Raw genomic sequence first — 26,613 nt, 5'->3', positions numbered from 1 at the left:
CTGTACTCGTATTCATTGTATAGGTAGGTATTAATATCTTTTATCCGATCGATTTGAATTTATTTGAAATAAATCACAGTGTTTAGTAATTATATGTTTTATTGAATAAGAGATTATTTAGGTATGTAAGGAATACAGGGTGCCTTTTTGAAACACTCATTTTTAGGGTTCCGTAGCCAAACGGCAAAAAACGGAACCCTTATAGATTCGTCATGTCTGTCTGTCTGTCTGTCCGTCTGTCCGTCCGTATGTCACAGCCACTTTTTTCCGAAACTATAAGAACTATACTGTTGAAACTTGGTAAGTAGATGTATTCTGTGAACCGCATTATATTTTCACACAAAAATAGAAAAAAAAAAATTTTTTTTGGGGGTTCCCCATACTTAGAACAACTGAAACTCAAATTCATCAAACCCATACGTGTGGGGTATCTATGGATAGGTCTTCAAAAATGATATATTTATTCAATAAAAGTCAAAATACAAATACAAAAAACAGTAACAACTTAAGACTAGCTTAAGCCTAGTCAAAAAGTCCCCCGCGGGTTGTCCCCGGCGCAAAGGTACCCATCACACTAGCAGCGTTACCACGTTGAATGGCGATGGACAACCTTTGCACCAGGTATGAACCCGCGCGGGCATCAGCCCCCCTCTCCCTAATACGACGTCCCACTTCCCTAATAAAGGCAATAGCCTCCGACCCCCAGCACCCAGTAGTCTCAAACGCAAGGGGCACAAAATAATAATTACTTGCCAGGTTCGCGTACTGAAAATGATATTGAGATTTCTAACATCATTTTATTCTAAACTGAATAGTTTGCGCGAGAGACACTTCCAAATTGGTAAAATGGGTGTGTCCCCCCCCCCTGTAACTTCTAAAATAAGAGAATGATAAAACTAAAAAAAATATATGATGTACATTACCATGCAAACTTCCACCGAAAATTGGTTTGAACAAGATCTAGTAAGTAGTTTTTTTTAATACGTCATAAATCCCCTAAATACGGAACCCTTCATGGGCGAGTCCGACTCGCACTTGGCCGCTTTTTCTGGATAATTTTGAATTTCAATTGTCAGGGGTGCCTACATTATTTTTTAATACATTTTACAACGACAACAAACAAAAGTTCAAATTCGCCGTATTTTTATTACCCGGGTCGATCGCAACAAAATAGAAAATCATGTTTTTCAAATCATGTTTATCTCAAATAACCAAAAAGTCAATGTGACTAGAACTTAAAAACGAACTGAATTATTTTAATATGTCGATTTTTCTTGGTGATCCAGGAGATTTTTTTTTATCCCATACAAAAAGAGCGTCTCCCAATCGCGTATCGGTTTTGGTTTTTACTTATAAGTGTGAAAAATATATTGTACCATATACGAAGGATGTGTGTTTTTTCATGTTTTATGTGTCTTTTTGTACAATAAAGTGTTTTACTGCTACTAATATATCATATCAACGATTAACTAAAAAGGTATTTACATCTAATTTAACTGGTAAATTATTAAAGTCCGCTAAAATTAATATATATTCAAAAAATATTTGTTAATATGTCCCAAAATCATGGCTCATTTTTTAAGTCTCCTGACTTACCAAACATATCGCAACGAAGGCAAGGGTACAACGCAGCATCGTGAACCTAAAAAAGAGGTATTAGATCTATCCTGGGTCTAATATGTTATAAAAACATAGTTTTTTGAAAAATGTTCGTAGGTAGTACACAAAATTTACATTTTATTTTAAATCTGATTTGGGTCATCGTTCTCCCTGGTGACTTTTCTGGTGACCCAAGAGACATCAATTTTATTATGACTCAGGAGACTTTTTTTCTATGCACTTTGATTTTTTTGATGCGCTAATTTTGTAATATAAAATAACTTTAAACTGCTGATATACTTATATCACTTTGCTGATGAGTGGAAGTGGAATTTAAACTTAATTTATTGTTCTCTCCCTTGACATTTTGGCATACATTTGACATGCTGCAGTGCACTCCTAACGTTAATAAAGACATAATTTTTAGAAAAAGCTTTAGGAAAACTCACTCTTGAGCTTAAAACGATTAAGTCCTTATCATATTATGTTAGATTTTTAGTACAGACCCCAAATCAGTGAAAATGTGTCTTAGCCAACTAAATTTGTCTCTGGGAAAAGTACGATATCCCTAAAAATTGTACGTACATTTCGCATTTTTCTGAAGGAACGGAATTCATAAATTGGGTTATTATTATTTTTTCAGATTATTTGATTGCATTGACATATCACCAAGATAGATAGAACATTTAAGTTACCAGAAGAAAAGCATTTGTGTTCTTTTATACAGTGTGGAAAAAGTAGGTTCGATTCCCGGGCGCGACTAAGCGAATTTAAAAAAAAAACAACGTGTTGCATTCCTGGAGTGCCGACAGAAGTGAAAACTCAATGACTAGTCCAAAATGTCTGCAGTACTATGTATAATTGACCCATCCTCCTTTCTATTGAAAACTTTTGGTTCCGAAATTGCTGGTCAGTGAGCTTGTTTAAAATTCGAAATTCAAATTTATAGCGTTAATTGTTTAAAATTCGAATAGAAATTGTAAAGTTACCTTGCAGACCTCGCATCTAAATATATTTGGTCATGATATTTTGAGTTTTATTCACCAGTACTAGAGTTCACTTTTATTAGCGATTTCATCAAGATGTAGCTTTATTGAATTATATTTGAGTGATATAAAGTTATAATACTGTGAGATCCTCGTATTTCAGCCCGTACAAGATTATAACCTTTTTCATGTAATGTCATTGAGTTTTTATTGATTTAAATGCCATCTAAACCTTACGGTCACATGATCGCCTTACGCTGTCTCGAGTTTATCATTTTTTCCCCACCTCAAAAAGTGCCTAGCGCCGCTAAAGAAGTTTTCACTTCAAAAATCTTTGAATGCAGTTGTTTCTTTAAAAAACAATAATGTTTCATTTAAGTAAAATGAGCAAACTTAAGGTTTAAGGCACTTTCCCTCCAGGGCCCATAATTTTTTTCCACCCGGTAGTAGCCAACTATTTTTTTCGACTAAATGAAGTTTTATTAGATAAATCGTTGATCACATGGTTCGTTTCACACATCACATCAAATCGTTTGTCATCACAATCAAAATTTGTCAAAAGTAATGAAATTTATGCCAAAAAAACATAAATAAAACATATAAATTCAACAATTTTTTTTAATAAAAATCTTTCTCGATGATATAAAAAAGAACATCGACAAATTATGTTCAAAGAATTAATATCAAAACAGATGTCATAATTAGGATTGGCTACTTTAAGAAAGGGACAGAGAGATTTAATCCTCTCGCTCTGCACGTTTTTCTCATTCCTCCTTGTCAAGCCAAATAAACTATAAAATGATAGTAACACAGTACATTGTAATATTCACTTTTTCCACGGTATCATGTCATTGTAAATTACTTATGTGAAATTGTAGTGGCGTGCGACTTTCAAACCGGAGGTCACGGGTTCGAACCCCGGCCCGTGCAAGTGAGTTTTTGTAAGTAGGGACCTTTTTTAGTGGTACTTAAATATAATAACTTTTCGTATTATTGAAATAAAATATTTTATTCAAACTTAATAATATAATAATTAAAACGAATAATATCTATTAGTTTTTAATATTTATTCAATTATTTTAAATTATTTGAGCATGAAAAATACTAGATTTATTTTTATCATTACAATAGAAAAAAGCAAAAAATATATTCTTATAGATATTTTATTTTCAAACAAAAATAAAGCAAAAAGTTACGGTTAGATTCTGATGGCTAAATACCAAACAGCTACCGATACATTTCCATATCTGTCGAAATTTCCTAACCCGTTGTAACTGACAAAGAGTATAGATTTCGACGTAGCATGACGTAGCTAAGCAAACACGCACACATGCGTAACGTATAGGCCTGTAAGAAGGCACCATCATAGGTTTACCTCCGATTCCGTTACTACTCAATGGAGTTACGACTCAACGTTTATTGGATATTAAAATTTTACGTAATTCGGAGCGCTGCGCGAAGTGACATAGGTCTTACCTCTTTGAGGCACGACGGCCATCTAACATTACTGGCATAAAGGATGCATTTATGACTTTGACGCATGACAGAAAGAGAAACCGAACTGCGTAAAATGGGCGTTTGCTGTTGAATTCATAAAATCAAAAATCGATAATAAATCCATCGGTAAAGGATAATAAGTTAATATTTAGTTCTTTGAAAGTTAAGACGAGATGAAAACCTTTGCTGTAAGGTGGATTGTGCTGGATATGGATGTGTTTTCTAGTTGCACGAAGCTAAAACCGAAAAATGAACACGTAAGTTTGGATTTATTTTCTATCGAGAAAATTTTAAGCATTCGTGTTTCGACTACTACGAAATCACTTATCATATAGTCAAGAAACATATATCCGAAAATCACTACTGTTTGTTTCCGGGGCTAGCCACTGCCACGTTTCTAAGATCCTGTTATTTTTCGATGCACGGCCTTAATCCGAATGTAACTTTGCCCATAAAACCGACATAGCAAAGTTACGTCCAAGATTGCTCCTATATCACTTTAAAGTTTACTTTAACCGTTCTTTACACGATATAAAGCATCCTGTAAACACATTTACGCCCACACAGTCGTTCGTATCCATTAGCGCTAAACCTAGGTCTTACGTCAGGTAGACCTAGATCCTAGATTGCTGCAATGTGTGCAGGTGCATTCTTTGTAATGGGTAATTTACGACCAATAGGTGCGATATCACTGCTATCTAGGACAGAGCTACATGTACAGGATTGCTTGTCAAAATTAAATAAATTCAATGTCGTAAGGGACATTTTGTCGTAACGTACTAAGTACACTAAGTATACCATTGAAATCAGCATCTTTCGATTTTGTTAACAGTTGAATTTTTTATCGTTTATCTTGACTTCCCATTATGACATGAGGATGAAACTGTTTATGTTATGGTTTATGTGCCTTTACAATTCCTGTGTTGTAAAGCACTTACTTACAAGAAAAAAAGATTCCTTTACGACATCCAATGTGAAAAAGAAGATGATTTTTTGGACTAACAATGTCGTAAGTGACATTTGATTTTCAGTGACTCACTTCACTAATATGGAAACTATAACGCCTTTACAATACAGAAAATCACAGTGTACAATATTATTTGGTAGTTACAACAACTGTTGAAATCTAGAGTTACTTATGTACGGGACCGTATAGCGATATTTATTTAAATTGTTACCTTAAGGCACGTTTTGTTTTGGATTTTACTTTATTCATTCTTAACTTTTCACTTATAGTCAACAGCCATATGATTGGCTGTTGACTATAAGTCTATCTCAGTTTCTATCTATACCTCTATATCACTGCATCTCATTAAAGATTGAAGCCAATCATCCCACAGGAGCTATTGTCTCTGAATGGGAGTTGGCAACTAATTCTAATTCCATCGATTTCGAATTGAGTTTGAACGTTAGCACTGTTCAATCTGATCCGTTATTATAGGGGTTTTGTATTGGTGAAGCCTTGGTACAGTCGCCTGCAATATGTTAGTCTTCGAAGGCCGCTAAAATATGTGACACGCTCTTGTGGCTCTACAGAGATCGTGTCAGATATTTTTGTGGCCTTCGTTGTGTAACAATTGCAGGTGACTGTACAATAGGTCTTCAAGTTAACTAGAGGATAGATGACTGATTTTCCTCTCTGAATACTTACATTAAGGAAAATATTTTTTCAAAATTTCATGTAGCTTACTATTAGCTGTGTCTCTTAACTTAGATATTTTATTAAAGTTAGGAGCGCAAAATAAATTCCATACAATTTTTTGGAAGCTAAGAGGCACAGTCAAACGAAGGGTATCTGTGGTAAAATAATTGCCGTGAAAACCGCAGGCAGTAGCTAGTAAATATAATTTTAATGTGTCATAGTTTGATTTAGTAGGTATACTCCTTTGGCTATATTGTTATATACTAACTTGTAACTTTGTTTAGTTTGCTATACATACCTATAATATATTATATATTATCTTTGTTTTTAAATACGCAAAAACTTACGCGAATTTATCAATGTAACATAAGAACTGTCTACCACTGCTGACAGTTGAAAGCAATTATAAGCATAAAGCCAGGTGCATAGTTATCTCGCAGTATCGAGTGACAGTAGGATCGGGTTTACTTTTAGGTATTTATGCAAGAGTATTGGTATTCAATAACTATAGGTTTTATATATTATTCTTGTCAGTTAAAAGGAACCGTGACAGGCGTGGCTCACTCCGCGATTTCGCCGCGTCGCCACAAGTACCTACAAGTATATGCGGCCCACACCAATTTTGGTGTCTAGCCATAGTAGTTGCCGCGCACCGCTACGGAACGGACGCTGCTCGCGCTTGCGCCACCTAGCGGTCATATTTGTCGTAATAGACGCGTTTTGTAAGAGAGTGAATTTTCTGTACCTAAAGTACTATTATTTATTCTGTGACCGTGATTACCTTCATAATAGGTATTGAATTTGTAGAAGGACCTATCATCGGAACAATTTAGTTTAATTTTATTTTCCAAGACTTATAATACATTAAACCCATTTTTTCCCCAGTTTCTAAGAACAAAAGTATCCTACTGATGGGTTTATGATAGGAAGCCACCGCAATAATCACGGGATTGGGTTTTTATTTTTACCTCGAGCCGAGTAGGGTTCCGTAAGATGAACCATTGAAGTATTTTAAACGTTCAAACCTTCGAGAGAAGAGAGTACTCCCATCGTAAAGGCCAACATCGCACTTACAACCCCTCTGGTGTTGCGGGTGTCCTTGATCAAGTGATCCGTCTGCCCTTTTGCCCCTATATCATAAAAAAGTGTCCTAGCCACGATTGCGAGGCCTTTACTAATTACGTTTATAAAAAAATATTTACATTAATATTACGTTTAAAATCCATTGAATCAAAAGTTTTAGAATCTTTTATGTGCCCATTAACATAAAATAATAATATTGGCGAACCAAACCAGTCATAATTTAGACACAGCATACAGCCCAAAATTACGCGTCCAGTTTTAGTTATATACTCAGAAATTATGCTCCAACTAACATTAATTTCGTAAAAACAACTCTTGTTATTCTAATAATAATACTTATTTAAATTAATAATAATAATTTTCTAAATTCTAATTTTAATTTCATTAAGATAAGATAAGATAAAAGATAGTTTATTCAAGTAGGCATAATTACAATGCGCTTATGAACGTCAAAGCTAGGTAGACCGGCTCCAACCCTACACCTCTGCCCCGAGATGATTTAAATCCCCCCTCAATTGGAGGAGGGTATCCCAATATAGGACCGGCAACAAACTCGGCGGGACACATCTTTAAAAAAAAATTACATCTTATAATTAACATGCATTTCGAAAAAATAAGGGAAAACAAATACAATTTAAATTACTATAGAATTCATGCAATTATACACATAAGGTGTAATAGAAATTTGATTTAAAAAAATATACATATGTACATGGACATTACTTAAGGTGCTTTACCTTACCCACATGCAACACGAAAAACATTACTATTACCCATCGCAAGACTGTTAAAAACCAAAACGTTACTCCAAAGAAAAGGTAAAAAACGACAAACCAATATATTAGAAAGGGTAGATGCATATGTCAATCACATGGTATGCATCCATTGCACCCCTTTTCTTCCCACGAGTGTTTTTAGACCGACAACACGTATTTAGAGATACAAACAGATGAAAAATAAATGGGACATTTATATAATTATATTCTTGATATACTAAAACCAAAGAGAATAGATAGTATAGAGCAGTCCTGTCATAGTAAATTTTGTAGTCACAGTAAATTTACTGCCATCTATCGACATGCGATTAAAACTCAAAATTGAAAATGTATAAAACTAAAGAAATAAATATATATATGTATAAATTATTTTATTATTTTTATATAATTTCGACCCATGTTCTTTCACTGATACCTGTGTTAAAATTGTTAAATATGAAACGGTGTCAACGCTATCTAGCCGAGCATAGGCCAAAGTTGTGTGTGTACGCCATCTATCGGAGAATGACTTTTTCTTGATTTCCGAGGCACGTTTTTTCCTTAGACTTTATTCATCTTATACGGAGTTACATATGTCTTTGGTAAGACTAACTACAGTAACTAGTAACTGCTAGTAACTTTAATTAGTATACTGAGACTACTTAACATGAGCATATTAAATGTTCTTAGTTTTTTAAATCACGGAACCCTTCAACAATAAATAAACCAATTTTTCTTTTCTCGTCTCGCATCACCAACGCTACTGGTTTTTACCTCAATCCCCAGTGGAGATCATTTCTACTGATATCGGAAAGGAATGTGCTCGAACACAATCAAAACAAGATCATCCAAAATTTGGAATTATTTTATCTGTTACAGCTTTGAAGTATTTTGAATGTTGAGTCGATGTCCTTCTTGGAACTGATTCCGAAAATGTTGGATACTATCATAAATTTGATCTAAGAAAATAGGTAATTGATACTAATCATAAGTTGATAAACAATACCTATAGTTATTGTAAGATATAATGCCCCGCTAATTATTTACTTACTTTAAACAGTAGGTATGTGTAAGAAAATTTTATACGGAATGTAGACAACATCCTTTTATTTTCTTAATAAAATTTAAGACTTTATTTTATAAATGTCAAATACATTACATTATTTCATAAATTAAGAAATACAATAATACAATTACAAAAAATACAAACAAAGACACTAAAACTACCTTAAAAAAAACACACACTATTAATAAACTAACCTACTTATCACCCCCATTCCGACCCCCACCCAGCCCAAAAGTGCCAAAGATACTAGCGGCATTTTTGCGCGCGGCGGGATTTTTTTAATTGAATAGAATACAACATGGTAAGATCAAGGGTAAGTGTGGCTGGCCGTCACTTTGGGTCTGTTTACACATTCATTAGTGTAAGTATATTGTGAAACTCGTGATAAACATTAATCAACGTGGAAATAGGCCCCGATTTGAACTAGCCACACTTATCCATATGCCACACTTACCCGCATGATATAATATTTAAACATTTTTTTTGTTGGAAGTTTTTTAATAGGTTAAAACAGCTTGTGTGTGTAATTCCATTCATTTCATTCGCTTCGCTAAGCTTAAATCATAACCATTCGTTTAAAAAGTGTACCTACACATTTCAAATCTGAACCGATCCCATTTGGGATAAACTAGTGCTGCGACAGTTCACAGTGATTGATTGTCTTTTGAAGTTTATAGTCGCGATGGAAGCTAAACGGTTTCAGGCATAAACTAAACCTGACGCCATTTTCCAAAGCGCTGACTAGACGCCGACGCTCAAAACGCTAGTGTGGGGGGTGCTTAAGTCCCTAGGAACGACATAAGATCGTTTTTATCGCGAAAATCATAATTCTACGCAGACAAAGTCTATGTTACTGCCGTATTCGAACTTCAAGATATTCAAGAGACGACACGTACTAGATCCATTCTAGATACGTTATAGTTTAGATTTAAACTAGTTCTCTTTTGCAGCGCAATTCGGGCAACCAATGTCACTTTTACGATAGATCGTGTTAGATATCTATTAGATGTGAATTAAATCTCTAAGTAATATCTTGTGGAAATCGTTCAAGAGTATTTCCAGAATCGCGGAAATGTCAAATTTGACAGGTTAGATCTTGGCGATGTCTAAAAGATATCTAATAGATGTCTATTACAAAATCCGAATCGGGCCCAAAGTCTAGGATAGAAGCTATATATTGTATCAAAGAAAATCTCATCTCTTTGTTCAATATCGAATACTTGTTTAGATTTAGATATATTCCTGGAATGAATAAACTGTACAGAGATAAACTTTGTTTTCTAGCCAGACAGAATATAAAGGAGAGACGTTAGCCTTACTATCTACAGTAGAGACCAGCTAATAGTAAAGACTGACAATAGCCTGTCGACCTTTGCTTGCATTGAGCATTAGATACGTGGGTACCTTGCCTTAATGATGCCTGTAATTTAGGTATTCATGGTTATACCCAAATGTATATTTCTTACTAAATACTCAATCGCGCTGTCGTAAAATAGTGACGTAAACTTTCACGTAGCTATATAATATTTTTTACAGTACTTATGGCTATTGTGCTAATTTACCGCCCTACTGCGGTAACTAGCACTATGCGTGCGTATGTCGAAAATGTAAAGGGCCATAATTATGTACTGTAAAACGTTGTAAAATACACGTGTCTATTAAAAAACCGGCCAAGTGCAAGTCGGACTCGCGCACGGAGGGTTCCGCACCATCAACAAAAAATAGAGCAAAAAAATCGTGTTTGTTGTATGGGAACCCCCCTTAAATATTTATTTTATTTTATTTTTAGTATTTGTTGTTATAGCGGCAACAGAGATACATCTTTTGTGAAAATTTCAACTGTCTAGCTATCGCGGTTCATGCGATACAGCCTCGTGATAGACGGACGGACGGACAGCGAAGTTTTAGTAATAGGGTCCCGTTTTTTACCCTTCGGGGAAGGAACCCTAAAAACACCCTACAAACATGTTTCAATTCAAACACTCGTTGCGATTTTCCTACTTGTCGCACTTGTATCGTAATGTACTATTATACGACCGCTACTGTCAGATGATGTAATACTATTATTCTAAATACCGCGTTCAGTATAAAATGTCGCGCCAATTTAATATTTGAACTGTATGTGTATCTTTCTTTCAGTAATCCGGCAGTCTATTTGCATACCAGTCTCTGCCTCTACCCTACAAACTTAACCTAAAAGATCGTATCTACTACTCCTCTGAAGCTGAAATACGCCTCTTTCGTATACGGTGCCGTATCAACTTCCGTTCATACAAAGAAGCTTCGATTCTTAGTTTACGAGCTGCGAGCGCAGAAGGAGATAAACGTAAATCATTGTAGCTAAATAAGTTGAGTTAGGTGAAGTTATAGTACTGTACCACTACCACCAGTTTGACACTGACATAAACGCCATCGAGAACGTAATTCACTTTCTATGCATCTCGCTCGTACACGCATATTAGTGCAAGCGAGATGTATAGAAAGTAAATTACGTTCTCGATTGCGTTTATGTCAGTTTTGACACTGTCAAATGACTCATGGTACGGGCTCTGAACACCCCTAGCGTAAATTTCATTCGATAGCGTGACGTGCGTTCGCGTTTGCGTTATGTCTATTTGGAAAAGGAAAAAACGGAACCCTTATAAGATCACTCGTGCGTCTGTATATCTGTCCGACCATGCCCCCCTTTATCTCCGAAACTACTGGGTCTAAAATATTTAAATAAATACACAAAATAGTTTTTTACCTATAGATGGCAGGAAAACCTATCAGAAATGTGCAGTCATGCAGTCAAGCGTGAATCGGACCTAATGTACGGAACCCTTGGAACGCGTGTCCGACTCGCACAAGGTACCTTACTTACTGTTTACTAACCTAACCAAGATTTAAGTAGCAATCTTATAATTAAAACCATTACTTATATGTCAGCGATGTATACTTTCATATCATTTACGTTGTATTTAAAAATATAGTGTAAGGGTAAAAACACCAGAGCACCATTTTAAACAATATTTATTAGGGAATCACAATAATAATCAGAGTTTTGGACTTAGGTAATACGCGACGCCGATCACGCGCAAAAAACCGATCTCTAGATGACAGACGTCAAAGTGTTGCTCTCCCGGTTGTCGTAGTGATGTCAAGACCGCTGTTTGACGATGCCGCCTTTTAGCTCGGCCATCACCTGACCCGACCAGCGCCCCGCAGGTCACTGTCATCAGTGCAGCCACTGAAGTCTGCCACAGCCAACGCAGTCGCAGCAAGCTGGGTCTTCACCAGGTGGATGTAGCCTCCACCAGTTCAATATTCTGCGAATTGAACAAGCACCTTTTACGCTCAGCCGATATACAAGCCTTGGTCCTTTTGAATAATTCGACTCGAGTTCCGTTGAAACGGTCTATTTCGTTATTGTCAACTTACACCAAGATATTTAGTTCTATTTCAGTCGAATTGGAGTAAGGGCTTAAGCCGACTGAACCAAATGTAAGAAAGCATGACCAGGCTAGGTACCAAATAATCCGTGGTATGAGAGGTGTTAGGATATGCAAGTCTGCTCAGCACTTGCTTGAAATACACAAAAGGCTTAATTCACGTGCATATGACACCAAGAGGATATAAATACCAATTAATTATGCAAAATAATAAAATATTGCGATGAGCGTGACATCTAGCGGCAGGTAGATAAACCACCTCCTTTTTTGTAACACCATCTAACATAAATTATTTTCTTGTGAATAACGTCATATAACTTTCAAGGATTTATTAGATTTTGATAAATTTCTAGCATGTATACCCATGCAGCTAGCCCAAACCTTCCATTGAGCGGTGCGTTCGTACTGACCGCTTAACGTAACAATGACTATTTGTGTCGTTTTAAAAGCAAAGACTTGGAACAAACTCACAATTGGCTTCTCCGTTGTAGGATGTAAGACTCCCTCGCATGCACGCACAAAAATGCGTACAACTCGTGAGAGGCTAACATGGGACACACGTCTCATGCATGTGCGGAGCTGCCTAGGCTAGGACACCACTGCCCTTGTAGGCGCAACGACCGTAGAAGTCGGCCCTTCACGATAAGGTTGTCACGGAGCCCGGTGCACGCACTCGCTCCAACTGGGTATTTCGAACAGGCACTCCCTCCAACTCTACTGGATCCGGTACTTCGCCAGCGATCCCTAGAAGGTATAAGTGCAAGCAACCCTTTCAAGGTAACCTTGAGATCATCAGTCTTAAGGTCATTAAAATATCCTTTTGTAAACAAGGTCTCAAGCCAACCTCTCAAGGTCAACAACAAATAGTACGATACGATATAGATAAAACATTCATCGGTAGTAGAAATAATGGCCCTCTTAAGGATAATATCATATCACATGCAATGGTCCGCCTCTTAAAGCCTGCACTGCAGATACCAGGAACAAACTAGCCTGTTAAAGATAGTCTTGTATCACATGCAATGGTCCGCCTCTTAAGGCCTGCACTGCAGATATACCAGTAACAAAATTAGCCTATTAAGGATAATCTAAGCTCACATGCAACGGTCCGCCTTTTAAGGCCTGCATTGCAGCAAATACCAGTAACAACCATCCTCTTAAGGATAGTCTTATATCACATGCAATGGTCCACCTCTTAAGGCCTACACTGCAAATACCAGTAACAACCATCCTCTTAAGGAAAGTCTTATATCACATGCAATGGTCCGCCTCTTAAGGCCTACACTGCAAACACCAGTAACAACCATCCTCTTAAAGATAGTCTTATATGACATGCAATGGTCCGCCTCTTAAAGCCTACACTGCAAATACCAGTAAACAACCATCCTCTTAAGGATAGTCTTATATCACATGCAATGGTCCGCCGTTTAAGGCCTGCACTGCAGATATACCAGTAACAAAATTAGCCTATTAAGGATAATCTAAGCTCACATGCAACGGTCCGCCTTTTAAGGCCTGCATTGCAGCAAATACCAGTAACAACCATCCTCTTAAAGATAGTCTTATATGACATGCAATGGTCCGCCTCTTAAAGCCTACACTGCAAATACCAGTAAACAACCATCCTCTTAAGGAATGCAATGGTCTGCCTCTTAAAGCCTACACTGCAAATACCAGTAAACAACCATCCTCTTAAGGATAGTCTTATATCACATGCAATGGTCCGCTTCTTAAAGCCTACACTGCAAATACCAGTAAACAACCATCCTCTTAAGGATAGTTTTATATCACATGCAATGGTCCGCCTCTTAAAGCCTACACTGCAAATACCAGTAACAACCGTCCTCTGAAGGATAGTCTTATATCACATGCAATGGTCCGCTTCTTAAAGCCTACACTGCAAATATCAGCAACAACCACCCTCTCAAGGATAGTGACAAGCAACAGGCCGCTCCTTAAAGCCTCTGTTGCGATTACCGGCGCCAGGAAGTAGCCTATTAAGGATAGCATCCCTTGCCAAGACTAAAGTAACAGCCCTTCTTAAAGAGCACATAATAATTAAAGCTCTATAGCAGACATTGAAGAGAGTAAGTAATATAAATAAAATAATCACTCAGTTCTCAATCCGAGTGTCTAATAAAATTAATCAAGCACAATGTGTTTATTTTAGTCGGCAAACCCGTTAACAAAACACATAAGTATGACAACAGTAACCCAGTTCTAAATCTGGGATAAAACAAAATCACAACTCGATTCCAAACTCGAGAGTAAGTAATATAAATAAAATAATCACTCAGTTCTCAATCCGAGTGTCTAATAAAATTAATCAAGCACAACGTGTTTATTTTAGTCGCCAAACCTGTTAACAAAAAACATAAGTATGACAACAGTAACCCAGTTCTAAATCTGGGATAAACAAAATCACAACTCGATTCCAAACTCGAGAGTAAGTAATATAAATAAAATAATCACTCAGTTCTCAATCCGAGTGTCTAATAAAATTTATCAAGCACAACGTGTTTATTTTAGTCGGCAAACCTGTTAACAAAACACATAAGTATGACAACAGTAACCCAGTTCTAAATCTGGGATAAAACAAAATCACAACTCGATTCCAAACTCGAGAGTAAGTAATATAAATAAAATAATCACTCAGTCCTCAATCCGAGTGTCTAATAAAATTATATCTCAGTTCCTAATCTGAGAATATACTCGTAGTCAGTTCTTAATCTGAAAACGGTACCTGAAATAACAGCATTTGCCTTTAACATGGAAAATATAAAATAATAAGCAGTTGCTACTATGCAACCAATTGTAAATGATCATGTGCAACTTGGCTTGACTCTTCCGTGCCCCTAAATAAAGGCAACACTCTTACTATACCAACATTGAACTACAGTAGAGCCTGAACAGAAGTTCATGTTATCGAGGTTCCTCTCTTACCCAGGTTCGCCTTATCGAGGTTTCACAAATTGTATGTTTCAACCATCATGAAGTGTATATTGATAATGATCAATCAGTCAAATCATGGCACATATGCTTAAACCATAAAGCTTCCAATCCCAAGACACACATGGTTGATTTTCTCCAGCTGTGCATGTGCATTTTATGAGTAGATAACTCAACACATCATCATCCAGGTTAACTTATACCTGCACAAAACTAAATAATTTTGTTAAATGTGCCATGCAAGCACACATTGTAAGATAAATGAGTTCATAACATAATAAACCACAATTTATGCATTTTTCAAAACAATGAAATACATACTTAGTGAACCCACAAAATTTGTGAAACATATTATTATTTATAACTTCTGATTTATGAAACCCAGAAGTAATAAAAGTGTACTGTTTATTAATGCAAACGGTACCATAACACACTACAAGTTCAGACGAAAACCGTCAATAACTTCAAACAGTAGCTCGTGACATGATATTCTTCGGTCAATGTTCATTAGCAGTGAATGGGTTAAAATAGTTATTTGGAAAGCTTTAACCAAGCTATTTACCTTCGTTTAATATTCACCCATAAAACACTTATCGGACTGGAACGTTTAGAGTCCAGTCGCACTTGTATGTAAAAGACATGTATCATGTAGACCGTCAATATCCATATTGACTCCTGAAAGTATTTACCTCGCTTACCATTAGCAACAACCTGCTTTACCAGTGTCATACTCAGCTCAGTAAATATCTTGTTCAATATGTCCATCTCTTTGACAAGATTTTAACCTTGGAAATTCATCAAACTTCATCAGTAATAAAGTTTTGTTATAATGAAATGCATCTGAAACATACTGTTAGAACACAAATGATTATCATTGTCAATAACTCAAACACTTGACAATGTCATGCCAATAAAACTTTCATTAGTTTGGTAAGTCTGTTTAAATATATGTCTTTGGTTCATTTTATAATATGACATTTTGTGAAAAATATTTGCAATGCAAACTTTAACCAACATCCCAATGAACAAAACAACAACCACAACATACTATAAGCTGTATGCAATTAATTTGTATAAACATTCATAAGATTTTTCATACATAGAACCAATCAATAATATGTACAGACAGAAATTTTCTCAACATCTCAAATGATTTATTGCCTTATTTATCAGTATGTCTGCAGCTTAATGTTAATTGCAAAGATGCAGGAGGTTATATGTGATATGAACTGTCTTTTAAAATATTCAGTCCGAGGAGGCTCCGGAAACATGGAGCGACTACTTTTGTCACAGACAATACTAACCAGCTACAAATAACTGTCACCTTTCGCTTATTCACAAAGCGCACTTTACCAACCCACAGTCAATGTAACACATACTAACCGTTAGTATACATGTACAACATGAACAAGCATTTTATTTCTAAATAAATACCTCATTTTCCATGACATCGGAGATTAGTCACTTATCAACATATTTTCTCCATATAATGAATTATGAGCACTAGGACATAATATACCTGGCATCCATAACCAACTAACTTTGAAATATTATCCATGTCCATCCAGGCACATTATAGAGGCCTGACCCGATAGCCACTCTAGTACCTTCAACGACGATATGGTCGTTCAATTCAAGAATCATTGCTGTCAAATTTCTGGAAATTACACAGACCAAAAACATACCAACAAAGCATTATTTCAGTTGCAATAAGCATGTGTAATATCACCCACACACACACACATATGAGACAACAAGTAATTTCTCCTCATTGTCGTTGTAACCAGTATTCCAGTGTTTGAGAAAACTTGTAATCTATTTTAATTTGACTGAAAGGATAAAGTATTAAATAGCACTCATTGTTAATCATGAAAGCATAATACCAACATACATATAGTATCAATCAAGGCTAAGTTTACATTACCAAACTTGTTTTGTATGCTTTTTACTTGAATGTAAATTTCACCACGACACAAACTTTAGAAAATGATCATAGCATTTTGTTAATATGTCATGTAGACATACTTAATCACATTATGTTATGTATCTGAAAGCACATAGATTACAAAAATAACACAACATATAAGTGAGGCAGTGAATATTTACCACTATGGCCCCGGAGCACTGTTAGGTGTTGGATCGACAGACTTCTTACCTGAGTTAACTTTTACCTGAGTTACTCTATAATCCCAAGGATTTATTTCATTCATACCAATATCAAAATTCAATTGTACCTAATGGTATCTGTCAGCTGCTTATGTCTTGTGATCTTCTGCTGTGAATATTGTAATACATACATGCCAGCAGCTTTATTACACTGTCAATATGTTTTATTTTTGACAGTCATGATCATTGATGTACATAAACTGAAATAGGTATCTGAAATCAAACACAAAACACACGGCAAAGGTACGATACGCCAGCCAATAGCCGGCACAGGTTAGTTTTGTAGGCTATTCTTGTAGGTATGATTTTGACACCAATCTTGGACTTTGTATATTTAAGTCCCTAACTGATGAGTGGTGTTGGTGCATTTACTCATTACAATCAGATTAACGATCAGAACAATGAAACAAGGAAGGACTACGCGCGGTAAATTTCGTAATGTCAATTTCGACAAATTATATCGTAGTAGGCGGGGAATCACTATCGCACTTCTGAAGCTGTAAGGGTAAAAACACCAGAGCACCATTTTAAACAATATTTATTAGGGAATCACAATAATAATCAGAGTTTTGGACTTAGGTAATACGCGACGCCGATCACGCGCAAAAAACCGATCTCTAGATGACAGACGTCAAAGTGTTGCTCTCCCGGTTGTCGTAGTGATGTCAAGACCGCTGTTTGACGATGCCGCCTTTTAATAGGTACCTATTTGCTTTAATTACAAACAGCTACTCCCAGACTAAATTAACTGTAACTCATTGATTGATTGATTGACCAGCGTGTGGCTAAGCGCATTTTTTATTCCGAGCTTGAGGAGGGCAGGCGGAAACAGGGCGGCCAATTCCTCAGGTACAAAGATGTGCTTAAGCGGCACATGAAAAAGTGTCGTATAGAGCCCGCGCGATGGTAGCAGCAGGCAGCCACACGAGCGGAATGGCGGTCTGCAATAAATGCCAAAGTAACTGAATATGAATCGCGACGGTGCTTGGAGCTGGATGCCAAGCGCGACGAAATAAAAGCCAGACCACCTGCGGCAATACATTATAATTACACAAATGGTGTGCTCGCATGCCCGCAATGTTCGCGAACTTTTTGTAACAAGATCGGCTACGTCAGCCACTTGCGAGCACACCAGAGGCAGCAACGGAGTTGAAGCAGTCGCCGTGGCCGAATCGGCCGTGGAGTCATTATTTTTATTTTATTTTATTTAACTCATTGATCTGGTGCTGAAATTAGTTTTGACAGCCATTTAAAATGAAGCGCACATGCGTCCTCTACACACATATATGTCTGTGCTAAGCACAAACAGATGCTTCGAGAATAAGCTGTTTACTTGAAATGATCTGGTGTTCGGAAATAGTATGGTTACGGTTTAAAATGTAGTTTTGTACTCATATGGTACGGGTTAAACAAAGGAAGATTTTATTTACTTTTTCTACTCCAGCACTTAAATGTGTCAATTAAATGACTGACAGTGATATCTAAAGCAATGTCATTTGAATGATTTGTCTATAGGCTCATAAGATGACTGCTAGCAGTCATCTTATGAGTATAATACAACTGCTTTATTTTTTTTAAAGATTCAACTTCCGATCATCTTGATTGAAAGAGGTGTTTTCATTTACAATAATTTTTTTTTTGCTGTGTGCATAATAATTCATACAAAGTAACCCATTTTCTTAGTCTCAACTGTTTTGTGTCGGGTGCAGCTGTCATAGAAAAAGTAATGTATGCAACAGCTCATAATTGGTTCTTAAAATTCTCGGGTCTTTTTTTACAAAACTCGACTACGTCTCGTTTTGTAACTTCGACCCTTGAATTTTAAGAACCCTTATTATATCACTGTTGCATAAACTACTATTGTGTTTACGGTACAACGTGCATAAATATTTAACTTTTTACTTGATTACAGAAAAGGAAAATGAAGAGGTAGATTGAAGCATAATTATAATATGTAAATGAGTGAAATGATGACAAATGATGATTGATAAAAACTACACTATGTCCTCCCACGGGCCTCAAACTATCTCCACACAAAATTTCATTTAAATCGGTTCAGTGGTTTAAGCGCGAAGCTCGACAGACAAACAGCTACTTAGTTAAATTTTGGTTTTACAATATTAGTTCGGATTCGAATCACAGATGCATCCCTTTGTATAGTACCGTAAACCGGGGTGAATAGAGATGGCTGACAATATCTTCAAAAATACCCAGAAATACAATTTTTCTGGGTATTTTTCAAGATATTGTCAGCCATCTCTTATTCGATTAGGTAAGTATCATAGATTTGGTATCACACCATGTTTGTGAGTAGTAATTAGGAAATTCTCGTGTTAATCAAATTTTAACCATCCCTTTTCACCCCAGTTTACGGTACCTAGGTTATTTCATGACCTAAGACCTAGGTAACTTATTTTGTGCGTGAAATGATTACCTTGCTAAGCATTAACAACTATCAAATGTCAACGTAGGTGGTCTTTAGACTCATAAGGTAGTTAATAGTGAATTCTGAGAATATAAAATACAATGTATAGTCAGCAGGTAATCGGGCCAGGTGTGCTAATCTGAAGACTTGTTGCTAGGCCTGCTTGCGTCAAACTTCTATGAAATTATGACTTATACGTATAAATAACACTCGCACTGCGTGTGCTATTAAAATTGTTGTAGATTTTTCATGGTCTAACTCTAGCGTGTGTCATGTACATATGTATATTTGTGTTGTAGGTATAGATTTTTTGGCTTCACTGTAACCTAAATAGTTACAACAGGGTCTCTATTGTTTCCCAAAAAGTCATAATGTATTGTTTGCCCGGTTTTTCGTTAGTCATAATTCGTTCAGAAACGCGTCACTTTTCAGGATTGCCATAAAACAAACCTATCTATAGGATAACCTTACGAAAATCCTGAAAAGTTAACGGTTTCAGTTTTATGACTAATGATAATATGACAAACAATACATTATCGGCGCGATTCGGGAAATGTATAAGAGAATCACTAGATATGAAATAGTAAAGATATGTGACGTTCCACGGCAAAAGATTCCTTATGGCGGCTGGCGCTTACGCTATTATTAACGCCGCTCCAATATTCAGCCGGGGCAATGGGACCTTTTGCCGTGGAACGTCACATATCTTTACTATTTCCTATCTAGTGAATCTCTAAATCATTTTCCGAATCGCGCCGTATGACTTAAAACTTTATGGGAAACAAAGGGACCCCCAGTTACAACAATTATCATGATTTTAATTAAATAATCAATATCAACTGTACAAGATTGAACGCTTATCAATAATTAAAAGCAAATAAAACTGATTGATTTCCTATTTATCTTACTCTTAAGAACCAAAACATTATCAATACCGATGTAATTACATTTATTAATTAAAATTCTAGCGCTTCGTGGTCGCCATCAGATATATCGAAGCGGCCGAGGTGCTCATAAATATCTAAACACGACTTTATTGTCAAGACGTTAAAAGTGCGAGTTCAGATATTTTTGAGCACCTCGGCCGCTCCGATATATCTGAAGGCGACTGTGCTTACAATTTCACTAAACGTGGACGTATTTCTAAGTAATCAAAATTATTAATATCAATATTTTTTTTTCAAATGGAAATCGTTAACTTTCTTTCATTTATTAGAAGAAAAGTGAACAAATCATTTATATTTATTACAAAAACAGGAAACAATAACCTAATAACATTATATTTCATAAATCATAAATCTGCTCCAAAATAATAGTTAGTAGCAAAGTAAGTTATTAAAAATAATTATCCCAAATCTATTTTATATTCCAAGCAATTATGTACCTTAACTGCCTAACATTAAAGCTTAAAATGAAGTGAGCATTCTCTCAGCTATACGACATTTTGAAAGTAAGGTAGATAATAGATTTTTGGTAAGCGTTGCCTCGAGGTATACGCTACCTTTTTGAAGATGATTCTATAATAATATTATGATAAACTACAAATTAAGGTTGGTGAGGCTATTGTAAAGCCGGTCGAATTGTGGAGGACTAAAAAACCGGTCAAGTGCGAGTCGGACTCGCGCACAAAGGGTTCTCCGTACCATTAAGCAAAAAACGAAAAAAAAAAAAACACGTTTGTTTTATGGGAGCCCCGCTTAAATATTTATTTTATTCTGTTTTTAGTATTTGTTGTTATAGCGGCAACAGAAATACATCATCTGTGAAAATTTCAACTAGGCAGTTGAAATTTTCACAGATGATGTATTTCTGTTAAGTTCGGTAAGTTTTTTTTTAAATTTTATCCCTAAGAGTTTGAAGGCTTTTAATAACTTCCTAGTCTTCCTACGCGAAGTAGCGGGAGGATTATAGTCTTAGTCAATATTATAACTTCTTAGTTTTATGAGAAATAAATCATTTGTGCTATTTATTTTAACTTCATTCTAAAATTTTTCTGTTTTTAAGCGGTTGCATTTAATCATTTAAGCACATGTATCATTCACACATGTATCATTCACACATGTCATCATTCACACAACAGATCTAAAATGAATGCTTGCTAAGTGAAATGTGAATCGATTGAAACATGAGTTATATTGTAACGGTCGGTTTTGCGACATTGTCATTTCCTGATATGTACAGTGACATCATATAGCGACAAGGAATATGCTTGTTACCCCCACGAATAACCCTGAATTTACACTCTCACAATATTATTCATCTTCCTCGCGTTGTCCCGGCATTTTGCCACGGCTCATGGGAGCCTGGGGTCCGCTTGGCATAGACTAGGAATCCTCTAGACGGAGTTTAGAGCAATTATTTCCTGAAACCGATGCTGCCAAAAATACGGGGGTGCGGGGGGACGAGGTGAGCGAATCCCGTGCCGTGATTGGTCCGTTCAAAGACACGGACCAATCACGGCACGGGATTCTGACACTTTAACTCGAAGATGGAGTAAAACTACCGTATATAGTGGCAGAGGGGGTAGCGTTACTATGCTCAGTCTAGAGATGTCTTGTCTGTGCCGCTTGGCAACTCTCACAATGTTATTAACACTATAGTGTGTCAAAGTTCTGTTTGATTTCAAACATAGACAGAAAGAATCATACTATCTTTGTCTTACACTAGTACTAGCACCCAAAAGAAAAGGACGAGTATAGTTTTTTTGTTCCTATTTACTGACAAGATTTGGTTGACCCAGTATAATAAACATAAATAACCCCACAAATCTTTAACACTGGCCACTTTTAACCTCAAACCCATAAATCGAACAAAAACACTGGCGACTTTAAAAAACACCTGTTTTCGAAATAAGAATCCCGGCCGCTCGGCGAACGTTTTTTGTTTTTTTTTTTACGCCAAGAACGGGTTTCGTGGAACCATGGGAACGGGGCCTACAACAGGTGTTGGCTACTGGATGTATTACGATTGCTAGATTGTGAGCCGAGTGACCTTGAGATTTTTAATAACTAAAGTTCATAAGCAGAGCTCGGCGGGGGTGAGCAATTTACCTTATAATTTGACAAGTCTTACGTCATATTATAGGGAAAAAACAGCTCACCCCCGCCGAGCTCTGTTCATATGTATACATTTTTTTACCTTGAAATATCTACATGGATCTGATAGATGATCATTTGGATCGATTACAGAGTCAGAAAAAGTGGTTCTGTTTGAAAGTGGTTCAATTTCCCTAAAATAGATACTACTATATCTTGAAAAATTATCACATGAAGGTTGACTCACCTTAGAACGGTCCGGGTCCGGGTCCGGGTCCGAGCCGAGGCATCCGAGACTTCGTTTACTATAGAAAGCGTCACCGGTCACCTGTCATAGAAAATGAAGTTGCCTCGGCCCGGACCCGGGCTGTTCTAGCGTGAGTCATACTTAACCCCTCGTATGCTTAGACACGGATACGTGCGTGGGAATTTTAATCTATTGTTGTAAATGTCAACAAAATTTGACAGGCAGCATACGAGGGGTTAATGGTGAAAAATGTATGCTTTCATTTTGATATAAGGTACTTTCATATTATCGGGTATCTATTTTGCATAATCTATAGGTGGGCGTTTTTTTTTTTTGCCCCCTACACATTTTTTTTCAAATTTGGGATTTTTTATGTTATGTCTACTCAGAATCACGAGCTCTTTCTATCCTAATAGGAGAAAAAAAGTGTCCTAAGGTTTTTATTTCCATTCCGTCACCTTTTTTCATAGACTTTGTATGGCGGTCGCGAAATGAAAGATCGAAAAATGTATGGAAATTTTGGGACACTTTTTTTTTCCTATTAGGATAGAAAGAGCTCGTGATTCTGAGTAGAAATAACATAAAAAATCCCAAATTTAAAAAAAAAGTGTAAGGGACAACAAAAAAAACGCCCAGGTACCCTTCTCTTTTGACAATAACAAATATACACGGAGGTCGTATTTTACTGGTTTTCGAGCGCATTTCTCGCCTGCAAACTAATAGTGATTGTAACAACATTGATTTTGTTTTTGTGGGTCCGACCGGGACTGTGACTAAAATTACGAAATTGGTTAGCGTCAGGATTTGAGATCCGGGGGCTGATTCTGATGTAACCATTTGTTAAAGGGCTCTGCAGACATCGCATGCAATTTTAGATACTGCTAGCAACGTAATTTCAACGAATTCAAATCAATTGGTCGATTAACATATTAAGTGGCGAAAACCCGACTATCGGGTACTTTATGATTTCGTTCCCAGGCCGGACGACCCGATAGTCGGGATCGTGGTAGGTACTACAGCTTTATATGAAGAAATTGTTGTGGCCTGGCGCGGATATCTTGTTTGGCTGGGTGGCAATGAATGTGTTAAAAGCTAAAGAGCGTTGTCTAAAAAAATATTGAAAACCTGATCAGAATTTCAGTTTTTTTTTTTGGAAAACGCTCCAAAATGTAAGTACCTACCTATCAAAAAATCGCTTATTCGCTTAGGTATTGCTTGCAATAAATAGTCTACGATTTTTTATGTTTGTTCTTGTTTTGACACAACCTTGACGATCGCTCTTGTTGATTGGTGAGCATGAGATGCACTACGAATCGTGTCAGTCAACGTATTTACAAGATCAAGACTTCAACAAACTGTCACATCAGAATCGGCTCCTACCGTAGTGAATGGGGGGTTAAATAAGGTATTAGTTTTACTATTCGTTATGAAGGGTTAAGTTTTTTAGTGTTTGTTTAGGGCACAGGATGCGTGGTTTGTTTTGGGTTTGTTAGTATTATTGTAGCAGAAACCGGGTTAAAATAAACTCTTAGTACGAAGTTTTTGTATTCGTAATTTCGTACAATGGACTTAATGCTTTGAGGCATTATCTATAAGTCAACATTCTGGTAAAACGTTAATCACAGTGGACATGTCAACTGTACTCGTACCACGTCGACATATAGGCCAACGTATACGTAATTTGTATACATCTCGCTCGCACTAATATGTCAGTACGAGCGTAGCAGTAGACCCAATCAAAAAAAACCTGTAAAAAAAGTTTAAAAAAACTTACAGGACCCCATAATATTAAGTCGGTGACCGGTTCTGCCACTCACCCAAGTCATACAGCAATTCTAGTCTAACAGGCTAAGCTAGGTCTAGATCAGTTCTAGTCACGCGACAAAAATTATCTATCCCGTCTTTAATTTATTATTGAAAAAAAGTTGTGAGATGGTAAAACGCGGGAAATAAATTGCCCCTTTGGTACTGTAGCCATGGGGCTTTTAAATTATCAAAAAGCCTATCTATTAGCTTAATCTTTAACGGATCGGAATAAATGAAATCCTCAATTCGAGCCTCAATATATATATGTCGCAGTCAAAAGTGTGAACTGGTCAAAAGAACTTTTAACCGACAAAAACAGGCAAAACTGCTTTTGACTGAGCATGTAGGTCAAAAGTAGTTTTACCTGAAAATCATTGGTTAATAGTTAATTGTGACTGTTACTATCAGTCAAAAGTACTCGCACTTGACAATTTTTACATAGAAATTTGTTTAAAAACGAAACTGTTCCCAGAGATAGGTATGTTAGGGTTATTTTTTTTTGCTACGCCCTAAAAACGTAACTGCTGCCAGAAATAGGTATGATTTTCAGGTAAAACTACTTTTGACCAACATGCTCAGTCAAAGGCAGTTTTGCCTGTTTTTGTCGGTTAAAAGTTCTTTCGACCAGTTCACATTTTTGACTGCAACATATATAGTCCAAAAATTCTGTTACAGTCTGTTTTTTCGGATAAAAATTGTAAATTATGTTTTAAAATTACAAATCTGTTGGACAAGTTGGGACAATTGAACTGCCATTTGGAAAAATAATAATTAAAGAACCATTAACGTTGTTTTTGAAGACAAGAAAAAACTGCGGGAATAAAATATAATATCTACATTACCTAATTGATACTTTAACAAAAAATAAATGAAGTATAATAATTATACTTGGTCAACCAGATCTTGTCAGTAGAAAAAGGCGGCAAATTTGAAAAATGTAGGCGCGACGGGATATCGTCCCATAGAAAATTTGAATTTCGCGCCTTTTTCTACGGACAAGATTTGGTTGACCATCTATAGTTTAGTTTCGATTAATGTAAACATAAACACTACAACAAACTACATACTTACTGCATCTAATGAAAGCGTTCATAATATCAAATCAAATAAAATAGAACTCAAATCCAAAAATAAAATCATTTTGTTTCCAACTTTAATACATGCGGCAGCTAAGCTTGAAACAGAAAACGCCCTGAAAAGCACTGAAAAGCCCTGTATTATTATATTAATATTAGTAATGCACTTTTGTTACAATGTTGCACCAAAGACCTGTCAAGTGCTTTATTTATCACATCGTAAATTAACCCTCACACGATAAACATCACTTGCGAAATTACTAATCTAATATAAAACTAAAAAAAAACATTAAAAACTTACCGTAAAACGAATCATGCAATCCAAAACACAACACTGGCCGAAAACAGTTCAAATAAAAAAAAAATGTCAAACACACAGTTCACGCGATTCGAATTCGTGTTCGAAATTTGAATTCCGCACGTACGTACTCCGCGTTCGAAGCGTAGCTAGGTACTGGCAGGCCGGGAGATTTTCCCGCCCTTTGCCATAGAGTATATTACAGACGGGGCTCTATGAATAAATTATTTTTAATTTTAATTTCGGCGGCGCGTGAAATTGGGCTTTGACTGTTGCGCTTAATGCCAATGCTGGTGTGAGGTTTTAAAAGGTATTGAAAAACATGTGTGAATTGTTATGATGATAAACTTTTCAGATTGGGATGGCGAAATAAAATCAATCACAACTAAAAAATAACCTCATCTTTTTTAGGTTCAGTTAAAAAAGGCTATGATTATTTCAGTTGCATTGCGACATGGTTGACGTAGCGTTCTAAGGGTTAAAGCTTTCGCTGTACAAAAAAAAAATACTAATTCAAACGTATAAAAAAGTACCTTATCCGCTAAATTGTAA

The 26,613-nt window shown here is 36.2% G+C and overlaps 1 protein-coding gene and 1 long non-coding RNA gene across 2 annotated transcripts in view; both read right to left on the bottom strand.

Moving 5' to 3' along the window:
- LOC134658889 (uncharacterized) overlaps positions 1-453 on the bottom strand; it is a 582,766-nt gene extending 582,313 nt beyond the window's left edge. Inside the window, exon 1 of the long non-coding RNA XR_010097766.1 lies at positions 394-453. This is a non-coding gene — a long non-coding RNA (uncharacterized LOC134658889). The remainder of the gene's footprint in view (positions 1-393) is intronic.
- LOC134658796 (irregular chiasm C-roughest protein-like) overlaps positions 1-26,352 on the bottom strand; it is a 147,285-nt gene extending 120,933 nt beyond the window's left edge. Inside the window, exon 1 of the mRNA XM_063514449.1 lies at positions 26,065-26,352. The gene's annotated coding sequence lies outside the window, so the exon portion shown is untranslated. The remainder of the gene's footprint in view (positions 1-26,064) is intronic.
- Positions 26,353-26,613: the final 261 nt, after the last annotated feature.

Source organism: Cydia amplana, chromosome 23 (assembly GCF_948474715.1).
Source record: "Cydia amplana chromosome 23, ilCydAmpl1.1, whole genome shotgun sequence".
Classification (NCBI taxonomy): Eukaryota; Metazoa; Arthropoda; class Insecta; order Lepidoptera; family Tortricidae; genus Cydia; species Cydia amplana.
The sequence above is the reverse complement of the archived record's forward strand: the minus strand, read 5'-3'. Positions and strand labels throughout refer to the sequence as shown.